A 25,047-nucleotide genomic window follows, 5' to 3' on the forward strand; every position below is an offset into this window, starting at 1 on the left:
ATCAGCAACCCTCCTGCTAAGGGTAGACAGCTGCTCGTTCCACCCCCCCCCCGCCTTAATTGGTTCTCCTCCCTTCCAACGGTGTTGAGGCGGGTGGGAACAGCCGGGGGTTGAGGGTACTGTGCTAAAAGAGGTGGAGTTATGCAGATCTAAAACGCGTGGATTGCAGCAGCAGCAAGCCGAAAAGTGCAGGCATGTGAGGGATCTAGAGGTTGACAGCATGTCTTCTTCACGGGAGTCCAGGTGGCCATCTCCACAAATGGACTTTTCAGAATCCTTGGGTGGCACCGTAGTCGGAAACCAATTCTGGTTATCGCTTCTCGGCCTTTTGGCTAAGATCAAGTGTAGTATCTGTTCTTATCAGTTTAATATCTGATACGTCCCCTATCTGGGGACCATATATTAAATGGATTTTTAGAACAGGGAGATGGAAAAAGAGCTTGCTCTGTCCACTCCACGCATTGACCTGGTATTGCAGTATCTCCAGGACCGGTGCACCCCTTCTTTAATGCAGTTTCTAAAATCAGAAAGAATTGAATTCAATGCTTTTTGTTCATTTGGCTTGTTTGTCGGATTTTGGGATGGACTCTTTGGCTTTGCTTTTCTTCTCCTCATTGGATTTTTCATGTTAAAAGTTGCAGAAGCCAGATGACAAGCTCATTTTGGTTCAACTTCAGCAACTGTGCATTGCATTGCCATGTAATGTAATGCAATGCTATCTATCTAGCTCTCCCTCTATACTTCCTTTTGGATAAACAGACATATTAGGCAAGCATTTTGGAGCTTTCACCTAAATAACTACAGGTGGTGAGATAAGCTGCACAATATAATTGACCTTTCAGTATATTGTTGCACACACACCATCTATTTAGCAAATGCCCTTGTTATCAACAGCAGCCTTTTAAACTCACCTGAGCTAACAGGTATGTGAGCTGGTTACTCTGCTGCGCTTAAAATTTCTTTTTTGGTTTGCTACAATGCCTTTTCTGAAACGTTGTCTCCCTCTGCTGGAACACTGACTTCTTTCATTTAATGCCTGCAGACTATAAAAGAGAAACCAACCCAAAAAGTTTGGTTGATTAGTCTGTGGCATTCTTTTAAACTGTTGCTTATGGCGGTCTCTGTGAGCTTCTCAGTGACATTCAGCCATCCAGGTATCCCGCCTGCAGTAGACGGAATGTGGCAATGGAACGCTGGCTGCGCGTGTCATAATAGGCTCTGAGCCTTTATATACCTGCGCACAGCAGCAGCCACCTTCAGTCTGCTGCTGGACAGCCAGCAGCAGCAGCAGCAGCAGGAGAGGTAATTAATCAGCAACCCTCCTGCTAAGGGTAGACAGCTGCTCGTTCCACCCCCCCCCCGCCTTAATTGGTTCTCCTCCCTTCCAACGGTGTTGAGGCGGGTGGGAACAGCCGGGGGTTGAGGGTACTGTGCTAAAAGAGGTGGAGTTATGCAGATCTAAAACGCGTGGATTGCAGCAGCAGCAAGCCGAAAAGTGCAGGCATGTGAGGGATCTAGAGGTTGACAGCATGTCTTCTTAACGGGAGTCCAGGTGGCCATCTCCACAAATGGACTTTTCAGAATCCTTGGGTGGCACCGTAGTCGGAAACCAATTCTGGTTATCGCTTCTCGGCCTTTTGGCTAAGATCAAGTGTAGTATCTGTTCTTATCAGTTTAATATCTGATACGTCCCCTATCTGGGGACCATATATTAAATGGATTTTTAGAACAGGGAGATGGAAAAAGAGCTTGCTCTGTCCACTCCACGCATTGACCTGGTATTGCAGTATCTCCAGGACCGGTGCACCCCTTCTTTAATGCAGTTTCTAAAATCAGAAAGAATTGAATTCAATGCTTTTTGTTCATTTGGCTTGTTTGTCGGATTTTGGGATGGACTCTTTGGCTTTGCTTTTCTTCTCCTCATTGGATTTTTCATGTTAAAAGTTGCAGAAGCCAGATGACAAGCTCATTTTGGTTCAACTTCAGCAACTGTGCATTGCATTGCCATGTAATGTAATGCAATGCTATCTATCTAGCTCTCCCTCTATACTTCCTTTTGGATAAACAGACATATTAGGCAAGCATTTTGGAGCTTTCACCTAAATAACTACAGGTGGTGAGATAAGCTGCACAATATAATTGACCTTTCAGTATATTGTTGCACACACACCATCTATTTAGCAAATGCCCTTGTTATCAACAGCAGCCTTTTAAACTCACCTGAGCTAACAGGTATGTGAGCTGGTTACTCTGCTGCGCTTAAAATTTCTTTTTTGGTTTGCTACAATGCCTTTTCTGAAACGTTGTCTCCCTCTGCTGGAACACTGACTTCTTTCATTTAATGCCTGCAGACTATAAAAGAGAAACCAACCCAAAAAGTTTGGTTGATTAGTCTGTGGCATTCTTTTAAACTGTTGCTTATGGCGGTCTCTGTGAGCTTCTCAGTGACATTCAGCCATCCAGGTATCCCGCCTGCAGTAGACGGAATGTGGCAATGGAACGCTGGCTGCGCGTGTCATAATAGGCTCTGAGCCTTTATATACCTGCGCACAGCAGCAGCCACCTTCAGTCTGCTGCTGGACAGCCAGCAGCAGCAGCAGCAGCAGGAGAGGTAATTAATCAGCAACCCTCCTGCTAAGGGTAGACAGCTGCTCGTTCCACCCCCCCCCCCCGCCTTAATTGGTTCTCCTCCCTTCCAACGGTGTTGAGGCGGGTGGGAACAGCCGGGGGTTGAGGGTACTGTGCTAAAAGAGGTGGAGTTATGCAGATCTAAAACGCGTGGATTGCAGCAGCAGCAAGCCGAAAAGTGCAGGCATGTGAGGGATCTAGAGGTTGACAGCATGTCTTCTTAACGGGAGTCCAGGTGGCCATCTCCACAAATGGACTTTTCAGAATCCTTGGGTGGCACCGTAGTCGGAAACCAATTCTGGTTATCGCTTCTCGGCCTTTTGGCTAAGATCAAGTGTAGTATCTGTTCTTATCAGTTTAATATCTGATACGTCCCCTATCTGGGGACCATATGTTAAATGGATTTTTAGAACAGGGAGATGGAAAAAGAGCTTGCTCTGTCCACTCCACGCATTGACCTGGTATTGCAGTATCTCCAGGACCGGTGCACCCCTTCTTTAATGCAGTTTCTAAAATCAGAAAGAATTGAATTCAATGCTTTTTGTTCATTTGGCTTGTTTGTCGGATTTTGGGATGGACTCTTTGGCTTTGCTTTTCTTCTCCTCATTGGATTTTTCATGTTAAAAGTTGCAGAAGCCAGATGACAAGCTCATTTTGGTTCAACTTCAGCAACTGTGCATTGCATTGCCATGTAATGTAATGCAATGCTATCTATCTAGCTCTCCCTCTATACTTCCTTTTGGATAAACAGACATATTAGGCAAGCATTTTGGAGCTTTCACCTAAATAACTACAGGTGGTGAGATAAGCTGCACAATATAATTGACCTTTCAGTATATTGTTGCACACACACCATCTATTTAGCAAATGCCCTTGTTATCAACAGCAGCCTTTTAAACTCACCTGAGCTAACAGGTATGTGAGCTGGTTAGTCTGCTGCGCTTAAAATTTCTTTTTTGGTTTGCTACAATGCCTTTTCTGAAACGTTGTCTCCCTCTGCTGGAACACTGACTTCTTTCATTTAATGCCTGCAGACTATAAAAGAGAAACCAACCCAAAAAGTTTGGTTGATTAGTCTGTGGCATTCTTTTAAACTGTTGCTTATGGCGGTCTCTGTGAGCTTCTCAGTGACATTCAGCCATCCAGGTATCCCGCCTGCAGTAGACGGAATGTGGCAATGGAACGCTGGCTGCGCGTGTCATAATAGGCTCTGAGCCTTTATATACCTGCGCACAGCAGCAGCCACCTTCAGTCTGCTGCTGGACAGCCAGCAGCAGCAGCAGCAGCAGGAGAGGTAATTAATCAGCAACGCTCCTGCTAAGGGTAGACAGCTGCTCGTTCCACCCCCCCCCCCGCCTTAATTGGTTCTCCTCCCTTCCAACGGTGTTGAGGCGGGTGGGAACAGCCGGGGGTTGAGGGTACTGTGCTAAAAGAGGTGGAGTTATGCAGATCTAAAACGCGTGGATTGCAGCAGCAGCAAGCCGAAAAGTGCAGGCATGTGAGGGATCTAGAGGTTGACAGCATGTCTTCTTAACGGGAGTCCAGGTGGCCATCTCCACAAATGGACTTTTCAGAATCCTTGGGTGGCACCGTAGTCGGAAACCAATTCTGGTTATCGCTTCTCGGCCTTTTGGCTAAGATCAAGTGTAGTATCTGTTCTTATCAGTTTAATATCTGATACGTCCCCTATCTGGGGACCATATATTAAATGGATTTTTAGAACAGGGAGATGGAAAAAGAGCTTGCTCTGTCCACTCCACGCATTGACCTGGTATTGCAGTATCTCCAGGACCGGTGCACCCCTTCTTTAATGCAGTTTCTAAAATCAGAAAGAATTGAATTCAATGCTTTTTGTTCATTTGGCTTGTTTGTCGGATTTTGGGATGGACTCTTTGGCTTTGCTTTTCTTCTCCTCATTGGATTTTTCATGTTAAAAGTTGCAGAAGCCAGATGACAAGCTCATTTTGGTTCAACTTCAGCAACTGTGCATTGCATTGCCATGTAATGTAATGCAATGCTATCTATCTAGCTCTCCCTCTATACTTCCTTTTGGATAAACAGACATATTAGGCAAGCATTTTGGAGCTTTCACCTAAATAACTACAGGTGGTGAGATAAGCTGCACAATATAATTGACCTTTCAGTATATTGTTGCACACACACCATCTATTTAGCAAATGCCCTTGTTATCAACAGCAGCCTTTTAAACTCACCTGAGCTAACAGGTATGTGAGCTGGTTACTCTGCTGCGCTTAAAATTTCTTTTTTGGTTTGCTACAATGCCTTTTCTGAAACGTTGTCTCCCTCTGCTGGAACACTGACTTCTTTCATTTAATGCCTGCAGACTATAAAAGAGAAACCAACCCAAAAAGTTTGGTTGATTAGTCTGTGGCATTCTTTTAAACTGTTGCTTATGGCGGTCTCTGTGAGCTTCTCAGTGACATTCAGCCATCCAGGTATCCCGCCTGCAGTAGACGGAATGTGGCAATGGAACGCTGGCTGCGCGTGTCATAATAGGCTCTGAGCCTTTATATACCTGCGCACAGCAGCAGCCACCTTCAGTCTGCTGCTGGACAGCCAGCAGCAGCAGCAGCAGCAGGAGAGGTAATTAATCAGCAACCCTCCTGCTAAGGGTAGACAGCTGCTCGTTCCACCCCCCCCCCCGCCTTAATTGGTTCTCCTCCCTTCCAACGGTGTTGAGGCGGGTGGGAACAGCCGGGGGTTGAGGGTACTGTGCTAAAAGAGGTGGAGTTATGCAGATCTAAAACGCGTGGATTGCAGCAGCAGCAAGCCGAAAAGTGCAGGCATGTGAGGGATCTAGAGGTTGACAGCATGTCTTCTTAACGGGAGTCCAGGTGGCCATCTCCACAAATGGACTTTTCAGAATCCTTGGGTGGCACCGTAGTCGGAAACCAATTCTGGTTATCGCTTCTCGGCCTTTTGGCTAAGATCAAGTGTAGTATCTGTTCTTATCAGTTTAATATCTGATACGTCCCCTATCTGGGGACCATATATTAAATGGATTTTTAGAACAGGGAGATGGAAAAAGAGCTTGCTCTGTCCACTCCACGCATTGACCTGGTATTGCAGTATCTCCAGGACCGGTGCACCCCTTCTTTAATGCAGTTTCTAAAATCAGAAAGAATTGAATTCAATGCTTTTTGTTCATTTGGCTTGTTTGTCGGATTTTGGGATGGACTCTTTGGCTTTGCTTTTCTTCTCCTCATTGGATTTTTCATGTTAAAAGTTGCAGAAGCCAGATGACAAGCTCATTTTGGTTCAACTTCAGCAACTGTGCATTGCATTGCCATGTAATGTAATGCAATGCTATCTATCTAGCTCTCCCTCTATACTTCTGACGCGCCCCTGGGCCTGTGTCGCGCTGCGTTGCGCACGCGGGAGCTTACCCGGAGCCGGATCTGTTTAGGGTTGTAGTCTCGTGGCGGTGACCCGGTCCGTGCCCAGGGAGTCAAACTGGACGGCAGTCTGTTAGCGGTAAATGGTTGATGACTACGCCACCCGTTGAATGCAGCTATGGAGCTGCCGCTGCAGGGCAGACCGCTGAGGCCGGTGGAAGGATGGTGCAGCGTGGATGGTATAACCCCCAACGGGAGGGGTATGGCCTCAGGGCAGCCGACGTGGATGATGGGGGTAGCAGGAACCACTCAGAGACGGTGCGGTGTAGTTCAGGGTCTTTACTGGTGACAAAGATAGACCCTCCCGGAGTACTTGCTAGTGATCGGGGCCTGGTCAGTCCTTGAGCAGATGGGATCTCCCCTGGCCAGGCGGAGTTGTAGGCCTTCCCAACTAACTGTACTCTTCTGGCTACCTTGCTAGAGGCGAGAATAAGTAGCCCACGTCCCTGAGTGTACCGTGTGGTGCTCACCCGTATGGCCGGTGACTCGGGGCCTTCTAATGGCTTCCGCTCCACGATGGCGGTGCTGGTCCCACGCGTGTGACCGTGCCTTCGGGCTTCTGGGCCAGAGGACCTGAAGTCCTCTGCCGGACGGTTTCTGCTGCTGGGTAGGAGTTAGTCCCCACAGCCTCGGACTCCGGGTCCGGTAAGAAATCTTCTCATTCAGGGCGAGCTCTGCAGCTGCCAGCCCCTGACTCGTTGTAACACTGCTCCCCACAGAGCTCCTGATGTTTCCTTGCTATGCTGCTTCTCTTCTCTACTCTTGTTCTGTCTTCTTTCTCACTAACCCTGCCTCAGCCCCGGGTTTATATAGGGGAAGTCCTTCCCCTCCCAAGACTGGGCAGGAGGTGTGGCATGCACAGGATCCCTGACCAAAGGACCTCCCACCTGCTCTCAGACGTAATATCTCTATCACTGTGGCAACCAGACCCCTGGGGTGTCACATTCCCCCCTAGTGAAATTTAGTACTCCGGGACTAAACACACTTTTGTAAACATAACAGGGTATAACAATAACAATAAAATACAATAAGGAAACACAATAAGATGGTCACGGCGTGTCCGCAACCGGGTGCAGTCTTTGAAGAAAAACAAAGGTGTCCATTTCACCAAAACAGGGAGACGTAACCAGGTAGGGGTCTGTCCTACCCCGAGTCCTTAACAGTCTCTAGTCCATCCTGGGTTACGCTCCAACTATGTACAAGGATTCCCGGTAAATCCACCAAGGATTCCTAAAAATAACTGGAAACACAAAATTATACACAAGCAACAATACACAGATAAACATAAATAAAACAATTTATACACTTCAAATCCTCCAGCGTGCGGGTAACTGGCCTCTAGTGGCCCTAGTGGACCTACGGAGCTGACTGTCTGGCCCTGAACTACAGGGTGTAGGAGCTGTCAAGGGTAAACTGGGCAGCTGTCTACCGGCTCTTTGTCTCACTAGGGGTACGGCAGGCTCACTATAAGCAGAGGGTTGATCCTCCTGTTCTGCTTGTGTGGAGTCTTCTGCCTCCTGGACCGGCTGTTCTTCCAGCTCAACCTGTTGCTCCGTAGGTGCTTGGGATGCTGGTTGGAGGAAGGTGAGTACGGGTACCACAACTGCACCATCGACTTGAGTCCAAGACCGAGGGAAGTCCCCGAGCACAGTACTAACCATATCTTCCCTTTCCTCTACGGGTCGATGGTCTTCTTGTTCCTCTTCAGAGTTTCTCAGTTGTTCGGGACACTTCTTCAGGTGGTCCCGGGATACAATGGCTGTGGTTTCCCCTCCGTCTTTACTGATGGTACAAACCTTCGGGTTCTCGTGGCTTGAGGGCAGTACGGTGTACGGGTCCTTCTCCCACTGGTCGTCCAACTTGTGGAGCCGTCTCTTCCTCTTCAAGACCTGCTCTCCGGGTACCAGGGGAACAGCGGGAGCATACTGGTTGTAAGTTTTCTCTTGTCTTTCCCTAGCCTGACAGAGACTTCGCTCCACGCTCTCCTGTACCCTCCGGTACTGCTGCTGCCTCTCTGTGTCCCAGTCTGTTTCTGGTGAAGTGTCCTCGGGTGTCAGGACTCCCATTTCCAGGTCAACAGGTAACTTACCAGGTCTTGCCCTCATTAGGTAAGCCGGGGTACAGTTGGTGGAACCTACCGGGATGTGGTTGTATAGGTCCACCAGATCGGGCAACTTCTCAGGCCACAGACTGCGTTCTTCCAGGGGCAACGTTTTTAGAAGATCCATTACCACCTGGTTCATTTTCTCACAAAGTCCATTAGTTTGCGGATGGTAGGGTGTCGTCCTTATCTTCCGGCAGCCATACAGATTGCAAAATTCCTGAAAGACCTCCGCTTCAAAGGCAGGTCCCTGGTCCGTCAGCACTTGGTCCGGGTACCCGTGTGGACGGCAGAAGTGCTGCTGGAAGGCTCTAGCTGCTGTTTGAGCCGTTAAGTCCTTGACGGGGACGACAACCAAGAACCGGGAGTAATGATCCACGATGGTTAACGCGTAGACGTAGCCACTTCTGCTTGGGGTCAGTTTTACATGATCCAAGGCTACCAGTTCCAACGGTTGCCGGGTGACGATGGACTGCAGGGGAGTCTTCTGGCTGGCTCGGTCCTTCCTTCTCAGGTTGCACGGGCCACAGTCTCTGCACCACTTCTCGATGGTTCCCCTCATGCCTACCCAGTGGAACCGCTCACGCAGCAGGAACTCCAGCTTTTTCCACCCGAAGTGTCCAGCTCCGTCGTGGTATGCCTCCATCACCATGGCTGCGTCTCTTCGTGGCACCACTACTTGCCAGAGTAATTCATGCGTCCGGGAGTTAACCATTCTGCGGCACAACTTCCCTTTGTAAAGGAACAGTCGACTCTTCTCTGCCCATAGTTGTTTGGCTTCCTCCGGAGCGTCTGGTTCAAGGCGAGCCTCCGGCCGAGTCAGCATCTCCTTCACCAGTCGGACGGCAGGGTCGCTGTCTTGCGTTTCCGCCCAGTTGTAGTGGGGTAAGGGGTTCAACGTAGCAGCCTGCTTACTCCTTACCCGGTGGGAATACTGGATAGTCCCATGACGGTGGAACGCAGGGAGTTCAACTTCTTCCAGTCCCTCCGGATCTTCTCCTCCGTCCGGCAGGTTGGGCATCCTGGACAGGGCGTCCGCGTTGGTATTGGAGCGTCCTGCCCGGTATTTGATTGTGAACTCGTAGTTGGACAGACGGGCCATCCACCTCTGCTCCAGGGCACCGAGTCTTGCCGTGTCCAGGTGTGTCAACGGGTTGTTATCCGTGTACACGGTGAACCGGGAAGAAGCGAGGTAATGCTTAAAGCGCTCAGTGACTGCCCATACCACGGCCAGGAACTCTAGCTTAAATGAGCTGTAATTCTCGGGGTTCCTTTCGGTGGGTCGCAGTTTTCGGCTGGCGTAGGCGATTACTCGTTCCTTCCCCTGCTGGATCTGGGACAGTACGGCTCCTAGCCCGATGTTACTGGCGTCGGTGTAGAGGATAAAGGGCTGGCTATAATCCGGGTACGCCAGGATTTCGTCCCCCGTGAGGGCCATCTTCAGCTGGCGGAAGGACTCTTCTTCCAGCTCCTCCCATTTGAAGGGCGGCTTCTGGTTCTTGGCCTTCCGGGACTGGCCTATCAGGAGGTCCTGCATAGGTGCTGCCTTTTTGGTGAAACCGGGAATAAACCTTCGGTAGTAGCCTACCAACCCGAGGAACTGCCGCACTTCTTTTACGCTGGAGGGGCTTGGCCATTCCTTAATTGCGGTGATCTTATCAGGGTCGGGAGCCACTCCGTCAGCGCTCACTACGTGTCCCAGGTACTGCACCTTTGGTTTCAGGAGGTGACACTTGGAGGGTTTCACCTTTAGGCCGTAACTCGCCAGAGCCTCGAACACTTCCGCCAGGTGTTTCAGGTGGTCCTCATACGTCTTGGAATATACGATGACATCGTCCAGGTACAACAGGACCGTCTCGAAGTTTCTGTGGCCCAGACAACACTCCATTAGGCGTTGGAAGGTTCCTGGTGCGTTGCAGAGTCCAAACGGCATGCAGGTGAACTCGCTAAGTCCCAACGGGGTGGTGAATGCGGTCTTCTCCCGGTCCGCCTCTGCTACAGGAACCTGCCAGTACCCGCCAGTGAGATCCAAGGTAGAGAAGAAGTTAGCAGATCTTAAAGCAGCCAATGACTCCTCTATCCTTGGCAAGGGGTACGCATCCTTGTGTGTGATACGGTTGATTTTCCGGTAATCTACACACATCCTCATGGTGTTGTCTTTTTTTCTGACTAAGACTAGTGGAGCTGCCCAGGGGCTACAGCTATCCCTGATCACCCCAGCCTCCTTCATGTCTCTAAGCATCCCCTTGGCGTGTTGGTAGTGAGCAGGGGGTACGGGTCGATACCTCTCTTTTATAGGAGGATGGTCTCCCGTGGGGATGTGGTGTTCTACCCCCTTGACTCGCCCGAAGTCTAACGGGTGTTTACTGAACACTCTCTCGTTCTCTTGAACCACCCGATAGACTCCTTGTTTCTGGTGTGCGGGAGTGGAGTCAGTACCCAGATGTAGTTGCTGACACCAGTCCTCCATGTTTTTCTTAGAGCCGTTACCTTCCTCCGGGTGAGATGGAGGCAAGGGTTCCACAGATTGTATAGAATTTTGGTTAATGGTATATAATTTGGCTAGCGTGGCATACCGGGGCAGGTACACTTCCCTCTCCCCAATATTTATTATGCGAACGGGCACCCTCCCATGGCGTACATCGACCACCCCCCGTGCTGTCAAAATGGTGGGCCTACTGTCCGAGTAAACTGGTTCTACCATTGCCTGGTAATCTCTACCTCTCAGACCAATAGCTGCCCTGCACCAAATCATCATTTCACTTTTTGGGGGCATGGCAATAGGAAAAGGGTCACACATTCTTACGCTACCAATCTCACCGCCGGAGAGTTCCACTTGTTGCCGTCGCATCAGTGCCCGGATCTCTTTCTGGAGCACCCGCTGCTCGCCGGAGCTGGCGTTCTTGGCAACCTGCTGTAAAAGGAAAATCACCTCTGCAAGACAATTTTCAATTACATTAGTTCCCAGAGTTATTTTTGGGTGACTCTCATGTCTGTCAATATCTACAATGATCAGTCCCTGTGCGGCCAGTTCGACTCTACCGAGTTTGATGGTCACCTCTTTAAATCCGATCTGTGGCACGGGCTGGCCATTGCTGGCGATGATACTCAAGTCGTCGTCAGGGTAGCGGCTAATATCCGAGTCATTCCAGTACTGCTTAAAGAGCACGTACGGGATGGTGGTGACCTGTGACCCGGTGTCCAGTAGGGCACTCATGGGAATGCCATCCAGTACCACAGGCAAGACTGGACGTCCTCCCACATATCTGTCGCGCCAGTTCGATGGGCCTGGTGATCTTTTTCCTGGGGGTTGGCCCTCTACCCCAGGTTGTGCCCGTTTAAAGAACAGTACCTTTCCATATGTCCGGGTTGATTGCAGCGGCGGCAGATGGGTCGTCCGTCCTCGCTGTATCGGTCACTGGGTCTTCCTCTGGCCGGTGGGGTCCTCCTTGGTCGACGCCACGGGATGTCCTCCGGTCTGGATGCCAGCTGGATCTTCCCTGGGGTGGAAACCTGTAAAGACTGCACAGTTCGGGTTAGCGCAGCAACGCTCTTAGCTAGCTCTTGGACCTGATGGCGTAGGTCTGGAGCTGGGTCATTGTCCAAAGCCTGCGCATCAGCTCCCACAGGCCCTGCCGACAAGGGCGCCGCCTCCTGGTGGTAAGTGATAGCTGGGCGCCTGTGGGTCACAACGCCACCCGGTGCCGGTTCTCGGAGCACCCGGATGGCTCTGTCCTTGAACTGTGCAAAGTCCAGATGGGGATCCTGTAAGGCCATTGCCCGCAACTGGGTTCGGTGGGCATTGCAATATAAACCCTCTATAAATTGTTCAGTCAACAGCCTGTCCTCGTTTCCCACCCCATCAGGGTCGGTCTGCTTTATGGCCCTCAGGGCCTCTTGTAGGTTTAGTGCATAATCCCTTATACTCTCATGCGCTCGCTGCTTGCACCCGTAGAATCTAAGCTTAATCTCGGCTGAGGTGCGGGTATCAAAGGTGTCCTTCAGCCGGGTTAGTATCCCTGCGACAGTCTTCCTCCCAGGTGGCCAGGATTTTACTTCCCTTTTGGCTGCCCCGGTTAGTTGGGCCACCAGGATGCTCACTTTTTGCTCTTCTGTGAGGGGGTACACCTGGAAGAGGCTATCCAGCTTTTCTCTAAAGTCATGCAGGGTATGTGACTCCCCTGAGTACTGGGGTAACCAAGCTGCTCCCGGGATATAGGGCATGGTGAAGGGCATAACTGCAGCAGCGGTGGCGCTGGCGGGGGTTGAGGCAGTGAAGCTCTCCTCCGTATCCGACATCTTCCTCCCCCCTAGTGGACCGTGGCCTACCTTGCGATGATCCTGTTCCGTAGGCCGCGGCTCCGCAGTGGATCGTCAGGGTTGAGGACCTTCCGTCGCGCTCCGGTGACGTCGGCGTCTGCTGGGCTCCTTCCAGGACCTTACGCAACGTCCGGACGTGAGGCGGGGCTTCAGTTCTCGCGCGCTTTCGGAGTCCACGCCCCTCTTCTTCCCGCGCGGCGTCCTCAAGATGGCGTCCAATGGCGGGAAAACTCCACGGATGGCGGGAAGAAGGTCGAAGATGGTGCCGGATGGCGGGAAAACTTCGCGGATGGCGGGAATCTTCACCACTGGTAAGTTTGAACAGTCTTTGCTTTTCAGGCACGCAGTACCCGGTGGTTGCGGGCACGAGATCCTGCCGACTACGCCAAAGTTGACGCGCCCCTGGGCCTGTGTCGCGCTGCGTTGCGCACGCGGGAGCTTACCCGGAGCCGGATCTGTTTAGGGTTGTAGTCTCGTGGCGGTGACCCGGTCCGTGCCCAGGGAGTCAAACTGGACGGCAGTCTGTTAGCGGTAAATGGTTGATGACTACGCCACCCGTTGAATGCAGCTATGGAGCTGCCGCTGCAGGGCAGACCGCTGAGGCCGGTGGAAGGATGGTGCAGCGTGGATGGTATAACCCCCAACGGGAGGGGTATGGCCTCAGGGCAGCCGACGTGGATGATGGGGGTAGCAGGAACCACTCAGAGACGGTGCGGTGTAGTTCAGGGTCTTTACTGGTGACAAAGATAGACCCTCCCGGAGTACTTGCTAGTGATCGGGGCCTGGTCAGTCCTTGAGCAGATGGGATCTCCCCTGGCCAGGCGGAGTTGTAGGCCTTCCCAACTAACTGTACTCTTCTGGCTACCTTGCTAGAGGCGAGAATAAGTAGCCCACGTCCCTGAGTGTACAGTGTGGTGCTCACCCGTATGGCCGGTGACTCGGGGCCTTCTAATGGCTTCCGCTCCACGATGGCGGTGCTGGTCCCACGCGTGTGACCGTGCCTTCGGGCTTCTGGGCCAGAGGACCTGAAGTCCTCTGCCGGACGGTTTCTGCTGCTGGGTAGGAGTTAGTCCCCACAGCCTCGGACTCCGGGTCCGGTAAGAAATCTTCTCAGTCAGGGCGAGCTCTGCAGCTGCCAGCCCCTGACTCGTTGTAACACTGCTCCCCACAGAGCTCCTGATGTTTCCTTGCTATGCTGCTTCTCTTCTCTACTCTTGTTCTGTCTTCTTTCTCACTAACCCTGCCTCAGCCCCGGGTTTATATAGGGGAAGTCCTTCCCCTCCCAAGACTGGGCAGGAGGTGTGGCATGCACAGGATCCCTGACCAAAGGACCTCCCACCTGCTCTCAGACGTAATATCTCTATCACCGTGGCAACCAGACCCCTGGGGTGTCACACTTCCTTTTGGATAAACAGACATATTAGGCAAGCATTTTGGAGCTTTCACCTAAATAACTACAGGTGGTGAGATAAGCTGCACAATATAATTGACCTTTCAGTATATTGTTGCACACACACCATCTATTTAGCAAATGCCCTTGTTATCAACAGCAGCCTTTTAAACTCACCTGAGCTAACAGGTATGTGAGCTGGTTACTCTGCTGCGCTTAAAATTTCTTTTTTGGTTTGCTACAATGCCTTTTCTGAAACGTTGTCTCCCTCTGCTGGAACACTGACTTCTTTCATTTAATGCCTGCAGACTATAAAAGAGAAACCAACCCAAAAAGTTTGGTTGATTAGTCTGTGGCATTCTTTTAAACTGTTGCTTATGGCGGTCTCTGTGAGCTTCTCAGTGACATTCAGCCATCCAGGTATCCCGCCTGCAGTAGACGGAATGTGGCAATGGAACGCTGGCTGCGCGTGTCATAATAGGCTCTGAGCCTTTATATACCTGCGCACAGCAGCAGCCACCTTCAGTCTGCTGCTGGACAGCCAGCAGCAGCAGCAGCAGCAGGAGAGGTAATTAATCAGCAACCCTCCTGCTAAGGGTAGACAGCTGCTCGTTCCACCCCCCCCCCCGCCTTAATTGGTTCTCCTCCCTTCCAACGGTGTTGAGGCGGGTGGGAACAGCCGGGGGTTGAGGGTACTGTGCTAAAAGAGGTGGAGTTATGCAGATCTAAAACGCGTGGATTGCAGCAGCAGCAAGCCGAAAAGTGCAGGCATGTGAGGGACCTAGAGGTTGACAGCATGTCTTCTTAACGGGAGTCCAGGTGGCCATCTCCACAAATGGACTTTTCAGAATCCTTGGGTGGCACCGTAGTCGGAAACCAATTCTGGTTATCGCTTCTCGGCCTTTTGGCTAAGATCAAGTGTAGTATCTTTCGAAAAGGCGGTTTTGGATGTTGGCCGCCCTAGTAGATTGATACATTATGCACACTGGGGTTTAGGCGCTTGTTAGTACGCCAGGTGGCTAATATAGTCATCTGGTGGAAAGCATGGCCCCCCAGGATCGACGCCATTGGGCCGGGGAAGATCGAAAGCCCGAAGTGTGAAGTGCCCCCGGAGTGGTGACCCTGGGGTGCCTTAACTCACTGGGATTGGGAACCCCACTTGAGTTTATGGCACATTTGCACAAGCACTTCAAATTTTCTTTCTTCGCACACACCCTCATTCCGGGCCTTCTGGCCTTAGGATGGGGAATTTTTCAATTCCCGGTCGAAGGTCCGGGCAGTATTATACTGTGAAACCTTCACTATTTATTTAATTTCTTTGTCACTGTGTGTCCACTTATTCACGTGTGTCACGTCCTACTAGGATTTTGTCGGGATGCGGTTCCCTTACGGGTTCCTCTCTTGGCAGGTCTAGGGGGGGAGTGTGTGGCCATCAGGTTCCGCTCCCCCCTGAACCCCCCTGGCTCTCCTCTTTTGGGAGGAGAGCGTTGTTGGCTCCCCTCTTCCGGGAGGGGAGCACAGTCTTTGGCTCCCAGTGCCTTGCTCGGGTGAGAACTCGGGCAGGTGCTGGGGGTAAGATTGGGTCGCCTCTGGCTTCGGCTGGAGGTGGCTTTTTGTCCCTGTTCCTCGCTGTGGCCTTTTGGCTCGGAGGGACGGGGAATGGTTTGGGGGACCCTTCTCCTTTTGGAGAGGGTTTCAAGAAGACCAGCATCCTAGTGCACTTTTTTTGTGGCACTTGTCACTTTTTTAAGCGCACTCGGGTTTTGTACACGAATTCGGGCTTTCGAAAAAAGAAAAATCTGTTCTTATCAGTTTAATATCTGATACGTCCCCTATCTGGGGACCATATATTAAATGGATTTTTAGAACAGGGAGATGGAAAAAGAGCTTGCTCTGTCCACTCCACGCATTGACCTGGTATTGCAGTATCTCCAGGACCGGTGCACCCCTTCTTTAATGCAGTTTCTAAAATCAGAAAGAATTGAATTCAATGCTTTTTGTTCATTTGGCTTGTTTGTCGGATTTTGGGATGGACTCTTTGGCTTTGCTTTTCTTCTCCTCATTGGATTTTTCATGTTAAAAGTTGCAGAAGCCAGATGACAAGCTCATTTTGGTTCAACTTCAGCAACTGTGCATTGCATTGCCATGTAATGTAATGCAATGCTATCTATCTAGCTCTCCCTCTATACTTCCTTTTGGATAAACAGACATATTAGGCAAGCATTTTGGAGCTTTCACCTAAATAACTACAGGTGGTGAGATAAGCTGCACAATATAATTGACCTTTCAGTATATTGTTGCACACACACCATCTATTTAGCAAATGCCCTTGTTATCAACAGCAGCCTTTTAAACTCACCTGAGCTAACAGGTATGTGAGCTGGTTACTCTGCTGCGCTTAAAATTTCTTTTTTGGTTTGCTACAATGCCTTTTCTGAAACGTTGTCTCCCTCTGCTGGAACACTGACTTCTTTCATTTAATGCCTGCAGACTATAAAAGAGAAACCAACCCAAAAAGTTTGGTTGATTAGTCTGTGGCATTCTTTTAAACTGTTGCTTATGGCGGTCTCTGTGAGCTTCTCAGTGACATTCAGCCATCCAGGTATCCCGCCTGCAGTAGACGGAATGTGGCAATGGAACGCTGGCTGCGCGTGTCATAATAGGCTCTGAGCCTTTATATACCTGCGCACAGCAGCAGCCACCTTCAGTCTGCTGCTGGACAGCCAGCAGCAGCAGCAGCAGGAGAGGTAATTAATCAGCAACCCTCCTGCTAAGGGTAGACAGCTGCTCGTTCCACCCCCCCCCCCCGCCTTAATTGGTTCTCCTCCCTTCCAACGGTGTTGAGGCGGGTGGGAACAGCCGGGGGTTGAGGGTACTGTGCTAAAAGAGGTGGAGTTATGCAGATCTAAAACGCGTGGATTGCAGCAGCAGCAAGCCGAAAAGTGCAGGCATGTGAGGGATCTAGAGGTTGACAGCATGTCTTCTTAACGGGAGTCCAGGTGGCCATCTCCACAAATGGACTTTTCAGAATCCTTGGGTGGCACCGTAGTCGGAAACCAATTCTGGTTATCGCTTCTCGGCCTTTTGGCTAAGATCAAGTGTAGTATCTGTTCTTATCAGTTTAATATCTGATACGTCCCCTATCTGGGGACCATATATTAAATGGATTTTTAGAACAGGGAGATGGAAAAAGAGCTTGCTCTGTCCACTCCACGCATTGACCTGGTATTGCAGCATCTCCAGGACCGGTGCACCCCTTCTTTAATGCAGTTTCTAAAATCAGAAAGAATTGAATTCAATGCTTTTTGTTCATTTGGCTTGTTTGTCGGATTTTGGGATGGACTCTTTGGCTTTGCTTTTCTTCTACTCATTGGATTTTTCATGTTAAAAGTTGCAGAAGCCAGATGACAAGCTCATTTTGGTTCAACTTCAGCAACTGTGCATTGCATTGCCATGTAATGTAATGCAATGCTATCTATCTAGCTCTCCCTCTATACTTCCTTTTGGATAAACAGACATATTAGGCAAGCATTTTGGAGCTTTCACCTAAATAACTACAGGTGGTGAGATAAGCTGCACAATATAATTGACCTTTCAGTATATTGTTGCACACACACCATCTATTTAGCAAATGCCCTTGTTATCAACAGCAGCCTTTTAAACTCACCTGAGCTAACAGGTATGTGAGCTGGTTACTCTGCTGCGCTTAAAATTTCTTTTTTGGTTTGCTACAATGCCTTTTCTGAAACGTTGTCTCCCTCTGCTGGAACACTGACTTCTTTCATTTAATGCCTGCAGACTATAAAAGAGAAACCAACCCAAAAAGTTTGGTTGATTAGTCTGTGGCATTCTTTTAAACTGTTGCTTATGGCGGTCTCTGTGAGCTTCTCAGTGACATTCAGCCATCCAGGTATCCCGCCTGCAGTAGACGGAATGTGGCAATGGAACGCTGGCTGCGCGTGTCATAATAGGCTCTGAGCCTTTATATACCTGCGTACAGCAGCAGCCACCTTCAGTCTGCTGCTGGACAGCCAGCAGCAGCAGCAGCAGCAGGAGAGGTAATTAATCAGCAACCCTCCTGCTAAGGGTAGACAGCTGCTCGTTCCACCCCCCCCCCCCCCGCCTTAATTGGTTCTCCTCCCTTCCAACGGTGTTGAGGCGGGTGGGAACAGCCGGGGGTTGAGGGTACTGTGCTAAAAGAGGTGGAGTTATGCAGATCTAAAACGCGTGGATTGCAGCAGCAGCAAGCCGAAAAGTGCAGGCATGTGAGGGATCTAGAGGTTGACAGCATGTCTTCTTAACGGGAGTCCAGGTGGCCATCTCCACAAATGGACTTTTCAGAATCCTTGGGTGGCACCGTAGTCGGAAACCAATTCTGGTTATCGCTTCTCGGCCTTTTGGCTAAGATCAAGTGTAGTATCTGTTCTTATCAGTTTAATATCTGATACGTCCCCTATCTGGGGACCATATATTAAATGGATTTTTAGAACAGGGAGATGGAAAAAGAGCTTGCTCTGTCCACTCCACGCATTGACCTGGTATTGCAGTATCTCCAGGACCGGTGCACCCCTTCTTTAATGCAGTTTCTAAAATCAGAAAGAATTGAATTCAATGCTTTTTGTTCATTTGGCTTGTTTGTCGGATTTTGGGATGGACTCTTTGGCTTTGCTTTTCTTCTCCTCATTGGATTTTTCATGTTAAAAGTTGCAGAAGCCAGATGACAAGCTCATTTTGGTTCAACTTCAGCAACTGTGCATTGCATTACCATGTAATGTAATGCAATGCTATCTATCTAGCTCTCCCTCTATACTTCCTTTTGGATAAACAGACATATTAGGCAAGCATTTTGGAGCTTTCACCTAAATAACTACAGGTGGTGAGATAAGCTGCACAATATAATTGACCTTTCAGTATATTGTTGCACACACACCATCTATTTAGCAAATGCCCTTGTTATCAACAGCAGCCTTTTAAACTCACCTGAGCTAACAGATATGTGAGCTGGTTACTCTGCTGCGCTTAAAATTTCTTTTTTGGTTTGCTACAATGCCTTTTCTGAAACGTTGTCTCCCTCTGCTGGAACACTGACTTCTTTCATTTAATGCCTGCAGACTATAAAAGAGAAACCAACCCAAAAAGTTTGGTTGATTAGTCTGTGGCATTCTTTTAAACTGTTGCTTATGGCGGTCTCTGTGAGCTTCTCAGTGACATTCAGCCATCCAGGTATCCCGCCTGCAGTAGACGGAATGTGGCAATGGAACGCTGGCTGCGCGTGTCATAATAGGCTCTGAGCCTTTATATACCTGCGCACAGCAGCAGCCACCTTCAGTCTGCTGCTGGACAGCCAGCAGCAGCAGCAGCAGCAGGAGAGGTAATTAAACAGCAACCCTTCTGCTAAGGGTAGACAGCTGCTCGTTCCACCCCCCCCCCCAGCCTTAATTGGTTCTCCTCCCTTCCAACGGTGTTGAGGCGGGTGGGAACAGCCGGGGGTTGAGGGTACTGTGCTAAAAGAGGTGGAGTTATGCAGATCTAAAACGCGTGGATTGCAGCAGCAGCAAGCCGAAAAGTGCAGGCATGTGAGGGATCTAGAGGTTGACAGCATGTCTTCTTAACGGGAGTCCAGGTGGCCATCTCCACAAATGGACTTTTCAGAATCCTTGGGTGGCACCGTAGTCGGAAACCAATTCTGGTTATCGCTTCTCGGCCTTTTGGCTAAGATCAAGTGTAGTATCTGTTCTTATCAGTTTAATATCTGATACGTCCCCTATCTGGGGACCATATATTAAATGGATTTTTAGAACAGGGAGATGGAAAAAGAGCTTGCTCTGTCCACTCCACGCATTGACCTGGTATTGCAGTATCTCCAGGACCGGTGCACCCCTTCTTTAATGCAGTTTCTAAAATCAGAAAGAATTGAATTCAATGCTTTTTGTTCATTTGGCTTGTTTGTCGGATTTTGGGATGGACTCTTTGGCTTTGCTTTTCTTCTCCTCATTGGATTTTTCATGTTAAAAGTTGCAGAAGCCAGATGACAAGCTCATTTTGGTTCAACTTCAGCAACTGTGCATTGCATTGCCATGTAATGTAATGCAATGCTATCTATCTAGCTCTCCCTCTATACTTCCTTTTGGATAAACAGACATATTAGGCAAGCATTTTGGAGCTTTCACCTAAATAACTACAGGTGGTGAGATAAGCTGCACAATATAATTGACCTTTCAGTATATTGTTGCACACACACCATCTATTTAGCAAATGCCCTTGTTATCAACAGCAGCCTTTTAAACTCACCTGAGCTAACAGGTATGTGAGCTGGTTACTCTGCTGCGCTTAAAATTTCTTTTTTGGTTTGCTACAATGCCTTTTCTGAAACGTTGTCTCCCTCTGCTGGAACACTGACTTCTTTCATTTAATGCCTGCAGACTATAAAAGAGAAACCAACCCAAAAAGTTTGGTTGATTAGTCTGTGGCATTCTTTTAAACTGTTGCTTATGGCGGTCTCTGTGAGCTTCTCAGTGACATTCAGCCATCCAGGTATCCCGCCTGCAGTAGACGGAATGTGGCAATGGAACGCTGGCTGCGCGTGTCATAATAGGCTCTGAGCCTTTATATACCTGCGCACAGCAGCAGCCACCTTCAGTCTGCTGCTGGACAGCCAGCAGCAGCAGCAGCAGCAGGAGAGGTAATTAATCAGCAACCCTCCTGCTAAGGGTAGACAGCTGCTCGTTCCACCCCCCCCCCCCCGCCTTAATTGGTTCTCCTCCCTTCCAACGGTGTTGAGGCGGGTGGGAACAGCCGGGGGTTGAGGGTACTGTGCTAAAAGAGGTGGAGTTATGCAGATCTAAAACGCGTGGATTGCAGCAGCAGCAAGCCGAAAAGTGCAGGCATGTGAGGGATCTAGAGGTTGACAGCATGTCTTCTTAACGGGAGTCCAGGTGGCCATCTCCACAAATGGACTTTTCAGAATCCTTGGGTGGCACCGTAGTCGGAAACCAATTCTGGTTATCGCTTCTCGGCCTTTTGGCTAAGATCAAGTGTAGTATCTGTTCTTATCAGTTTAATATCTGATACGTCCCCTATCTGGGGACCATATAGTAAATGGATTTTTAGAACAGGGAGATGGAAAAAGAGCTTGCTCTGTCCACTCCACGCATTGACCTGGTATTGCAGTATCTCCAGGACCGGTGCACCCCTTCTTTAATGCAGTTTCTAAAATCAGAAAGAATTGAATTCAATGCTTTTTGTTCATTTGGCTTGTTTGTCGGATTTTGGGATGGACTCTTTGGCTTTGCTTTTCTTCTCCTCATTGGATTTTTCATGTTAAAAGTTGCAGAAGCCAGATGACAAGCTCATTTTGGTTCAACTTCAGCAACTGTGCATTGCATTGCCATGTAATGTAATGCAATGCTATCTATCTAGCTCTCCCTCTATACTTCCTTTTGGATAAACAGACATATTAGGCAAGCATTTTGGAGCTTTCACCTAAATAACTACAGGTGGTGAGATAAGCTGCACAATATAATTGACCTTTCAGTATATTGTTGCACACACACCATCTATTTAGCAAATGCCCTTGTTATCAACAGCAGCCTTTTAAACTCACCTGAGCTAACAGGTATGTGAGCTGGTTACTCTGCTGCGCTTAAAATTTCTTTTTTGGTTTGCTACAATGCCTTTTCTGAAACGTTGTCTCCCTCTGCTGGAACACTGACTTCTTTCATTTAATGCCTGCAGACTATAAAAGAGAAACCAACCCAAAAAGTTTGGTTGATTAGTCTGTGGCATTCTTTTAAACTGTTGCTTATGGCGGTCTCTGTGAGCTTCTCAGTGACATTCAGCCATCCAGGTATCCCGCCTGCAGTAGACGGAATGTGGCAATGGAACGCTGGCTGCGCGTGTCATAATAGGCTCTGAGCCTTTATATACCTGCGCACAGCAGCAGCCACCTTCAGTCTGCTGCTGGACAGCCAGCAGCAGCAGCAGCAGGAGAGGTAATTAATCAGCAACCCTCCTGCTAAGGGTAGACAGCTGCTCGTTCCACCCCCCCCCCCCCCCGCCTTAATTGGTTCTCCTCCCTTCCAACGGTGTTGAGGCGGGTGGGAACAGCCGGGGCTTGAGGGTACTGTGCTAAAAGAGGTGGAGTTATGCAGATCTAAAACGCGTGGATTGCAGCAGCAGCAAGCCGAAAAGTGCAGGCATGTGAGGGATCTAGAGGTTGACAGCATGTTTTCTTAACGGGAGTCCAGGTGGCCATCTCCACAAATGGACTTTTCAGAATCCTTGGGTGGCACCGTAGTCGGAAACCAATTCTGGTTATCGCTTCTCGGCCTTTTGGCTAAGATCAAGTGTAGTATCTGTTCTTATCAGTTTAATATCTGATACGTCCCCTATCTGTGGACCATATATTAAATGGATTTTTAGAACAGGGAGATGGAAAAAGAGCTTGCTCTGTCCACTCCACGCATTGACCTGGTATTGCAGTATCTCCAGGACCGGTGCACCCCTTCTTTAATGCAGTTTCTAAAATCAGAAAGAATTGAATTCAATGCTTTTTGTTCATTTGGCTTGTTTGTCGGATTTTGGGATGGACTCTTTGGCTTTGCTTTTCTTCTCCTCATTGGATTTTTCATGTTAAAAGTTGCAGAAGCCAGATGACAAGCTCATTTTGGTTCAACTTCAGCAACTGTGCATTGCATTGCCATGTAATGTAATGCAATGCTATCTATCTAGCTCTCCCTCTATACTTCCTTTTGGATAAACAGACATATTAGGCAAGCATTTTGGAGCTTTCACCTAAATAACTACAGGTGGTGAGATAAGCTGCACAATATAATTGACCTTTCAGTATATTGTTGCACACACACCATCTATTTAGCAAATGCCCTTGTTATCAACAGCAGCCTTTTAAACTCACCTGAGCTAACAGGTATGTGAGCTGGTTACTCTGCTGCGCTTAAAATTTCTTTTTTGGTTTGCTACAATGCCTTTTCTGAAACGTTGTCTCCCTCTGCTGGAACACTGACTTCTTTCATTTAATGCCTGCAGACTATAAAAGAGAAACCAACCCAAAAAGTTTGGTTGATTAGTCTGTGGCATTCTTTTAAACTGTTGCTTATGGCGGTCTCTGTGAGCTTCTCAGTGACATTCAGCCATCCAGGTATCCCGCCTGCAGTAGACGGAATGTGGCAATGGAACGCTGGCTGCGCGTGTCATAATAGGCTCTGAGCCTTTATATACCTGCGCACAGCAGCAGCCACCTTCAGTCTGCTGCTGGACAGCCAGCAGCAGCAGCAGCAGGAGAGGTAATTAATCAGCAACCCTCCTGCTAAGGGTAGACAGCTGCTCGTTCCACCCCCCCCCCCCCGCCTTAATTGGTTCTCCTCCCTTCCAACGGTGTTGAGGCGGGTGGGAACAGCCGGGGGTTGAGGGTACTGTGCTAAAAGAGGTGGAGTTATGCAGATCTAAAACGCGTGGATTGCAGCAGCAGCAAGCCGAAAAGTGCAGGCATGTGAGGGATCTAGAGGTTGACAGCATGTCTTCTTAACGGGAGTCCAGGTGGCCATCTCCACAAATGGACTTTTGAGAATCCTTGGGTGGCACCGTAATCGGAAACCAATTCTGGTTATCGCTTCTCGGCCTTTTGGCTAAGATCAAGTGTAGTATCTGTTCTTATCAGTTTAATATCTGATACGTCCCCTATCTGGGGACCATATATTAAATGGATTTTTAGAACAGGGAGATGGAAAAAGAGCTTGCTCTGTCCACTCCACGCATTGACCTGGTATTGCAGTATCTCCAGGACCGGTGCACCCCTTCTTTAATGCAGTTTCTAAAATCAGAAAGAATTGAATTCAATGCTTTTTGTTCATTTGGCTTGTTTGTCGGATTTTGGGATGGACTCTTTGGCTTTGCTTTTCTTCTCCTCATTGGATTTTTCATGTTAAAAGTTGCAGAAGCCAGATGACAAGCTCATTTTGGTTCAACTTCAGCAACTGTGCATTGCATTGCCATGTAATGTAATGCAATGCTATCTATCTAGCTCTCCCTCTATACTTCCTTTTGGATAAACAGACATATTAGGCAAGCATTTTGGAGCTTTCACCTAAATAACTACAGGTGGTGAGATAAGCTGCACAATATAATTGACCTTTCAGTATATTGTTGCACACACACCATCTATTTAGCAAATGCCCTTGTTATCAACAGCAGCCTTTTAAACTCACCTGAGCTAACAGGTATGTGAGCTGGTTACTCTGCTGCGCTTAAAATTTCTTTTTTGGTTTGCTACAATGCCTTTTCTGAAACGTTGTCTCCCTCTGCTGGAACACTGACTTCTTTCATTTAATGCCTGCAGACTATAAAAGAGAAACCAACCCAAAAAGTTTGGTTGATTAGTCTGTGGCATTCTTTTAAACTGTTGCTTATGGCGGTCTCTGTGAGCTTCTCAGTGACATTCAGCCATCCAGGTATCCCGCCTGCAGTAGACGGAATGTGGCAATGGAACGCTGGCTGCGCGTGTCATAATAGGCTCTGAGCCTTTATATACCTGCGCACAGCAGCAGCCACCTTCAGTCTGCTGCTGGACAGCCAGCAGCAGCAGCAGCAGCAGCAGGAGAGGTAATTAATCAGCAACCCTCCTGCTAAGGGTAGACAGCTGCTCGTTCCACCCCCCCCCCCCCGCCTTAATTGGTTCTCCTCCCTTCCAACGGTGTTGAGGCGGGTGGGAACAGCCGGGGGTTGAGGGTACTGTGCTAAAAGAGGTGGAGTTATGCAGATCTAAAACGCGTGGATTGCAGCAGCAGCAAGCCGAAAAGTGCAGGAATGTGAGGGATCTAGAGGTTGACAGCATGTCTTCTTAACGGGAGTCCAGGTGGCCATCTCCACAAATGGACTTTTCAGAATCCTTGGGTGGCACCGTAGTCGGAAACCAATTCTGGTTATCGCTTCTCGGCCTTTTGGCTAAGATCAAGTGTAGTATCTGTTCTTATCAGTTTAATATCTGATACGTCCCCTATCTGGGGACCATATATTAAATGGATTTTTAGAACAGGGAGATGGAAAAAGAGCTTGCTCTGTCCACTCCACGCATTGACCTGGTATTGCAGTATCTCCAGGACCGGTGCACCCCTTCTTTAATGCAGTTTCTAAAATCAGAAAGAATTGAATTCAATGCTTTTTGTTCATTTGGCTTG

At 49.0% G+C, this 25,047-nt stretch overlaps 13 non-coding genes and 1 pseudogene across 13 annotated transcripts; all 14 read left to right on the plus strand.

Moving 5' to 3' along the window:
- The first annotated feature begins 312 nt into the window (after nt 1-312).
- Nucleotides 313-503, plus strand: LOC141158983 (U2 spliceosomal RNA). Its single transcript, XR_012249000.1, has one exon. It is a non-coding gene; the product is annotated as a U2 spliceosomal RNA (small nuclear RNA).
- Nucleotides 504-1,621: 1,118 nt separating this feature from the next.
- LOC141158984 (U2 spliceosomal RNA) lies at nt 1,622-1,812 on the plus strand. The gene has a single exon (XR_012249001.1). It is a non-coding gene; the product is annotated as a U2 spliceosomal RNA (small nuclear RNA).
- A 1,120-nt stretch (nt 1,813-2,932) lies between these two features.
- LOC141159496 (U2 spliceosomal RNA) lies at nt 2,933-3,123 on the plus strand. Its single transcript, XR_012249502.1, has one exon. It is a non-coding gene; the product is annotated as a U2 spliceosomal RNA (small nuclear RNA).
- A 1,119-nt stretch (nt 3,124-4,242) lies between these two features.
- LOC141158986 (U2 spliceosomal RNA) lies at nt 4,243-4,433 on the plus strand. The gene has a single exon (XR_012249003.1). It is a non-coding gene; the product is annotated as a U2 spliceosomal RNA (small nuclear RNA).
- Nucleotides 4,434-5,552: 1,119 nt separating this feature from the next.
- On the plus strand, nt 5,553-5,743 carry LOC141158987 (U2 spliceosomal RNA). The gene has a single exon (XR_012249004.1). It is a non-coding gene; the product is annotated as a U2 spliceosomal RNA (small nuclear RNA).
- Nucleotides 5,744-14,743: 9,000 nt separating this feature from the next.
- On the plus strand, nt 14,744-14,835 carry LOC141160448 (U2 spliceosomal RNA; annotated as a pseudogene).
- A 789-nt stretch (nt 14,836-15,624) lies between these two features.
- Nucleotides 15,625-15,806, plus strand: LOC141160153 (U2 spliceosomal RNA). Its single transcript, XR_012250122.1, has one exon. It is a non-coding gene; the product is annotated as a U2 spliceosomal RNA (small nuclear RNA).
- Nucleotides 15,807-16,923: 1,117 nt separating this feature from the next.
- LOC141159663 (U2 spliceosomal RNA) lies at nt 16,924-17,114 on the plus strand. The gene has a single exon (XR_012249666.1). It is a non-coding gene; the product is annotated as a U2 spliceosomal RNA (small nuclear RNA).
- A 1,122-nt stretch (nt 17,115-18,236) lies between these two features.
- On the plus strand, nt 18,237-18,427 carry LOC141158988 (U2 spliceosomal RNA). Its single transcript, XR_012249005.1, has one exon. It is a non-coding gene; the product is annotated as a U2 spliceosomal RNA (small nuclear RNA).
- A 1,120-nt stretch (nt 18,428-19,547) lies between these two features.
- Nucleotides 19,548-19,738, plus strand: LOC141158989 (U2 spliceosomal RNA). The gene has a single exon (XR_012249006.1). It is a non-coding gene; the product is annotated as a U2 spliceosomal RNA (small nuclear RNA).
- Nucleotides 19,739-20,859: 1,121 nt separating this feature from the next.
- Nucleotides 20,860-21,050, plus strand: LOC141159725 (U2 spliceosomal RNA). Its single transcript, XR_012249725.1, has one exon. It is a non-coding gene; the product is annotated as a U2 spliceosomal RNA (small nuclear RNA).
- A 1,120-nt stretch (nt 21,051-22,170) lies between these two features.
- Nucleotides 22,171-22,361, plus strand: LOC141159907 (U2 spliceosomal RNA). Its single transcript, XR_012249900.1, has one exon. It is a non-coding gene; the product is annotated as a U2 spliceosomal RNA (small nuclear RNA).
- Nucleotides 22,362-23,479: 1,118 nt separating this feature from the next.
- On the plus strand, nt 23,480-23,670 carry LOC141158990 (U2 spliceosomal RNA). The gene has a single exon (XR_012249007.1). It is a non-coding gene; the product is annotated as a U2 spliceosomal RNA (small nuclear RNA).
- Nucleotides 23,671-24,794: 1,124 nt separating this feature from the next.
- LOC141158991 (U2 spliceosomal RNA) lies at nt 24,795-24,985 on the plus strand. Its single transcript, XR_012249008.1, has one exon. It is a non-coding gene; the product is annotated as a U2 spliceosomal RNA (small nuclear RNA).
- The last annotated feature ends 62 nt before the right edge of the window (nt 24,986-25,047 follow it).

Source organism: Phyllobates terribilis, unplaced genomic scaffold (assembly GCF_046119375.1).
Source record: "Phyllobates terribilis strain yellow unplaced genomic scaffold, ASM4611937v1 Scaffold_8__6_contigs__length_399053987, whole genome shotgun sequence".
Classification (NCBI taxonomy): domain Eukaryota; kingdom Metazoa; phylum Chordata; class Amphibia; order Anura; family Dendrobatidae; genus Phyllobates; species Phyllobates terribilis.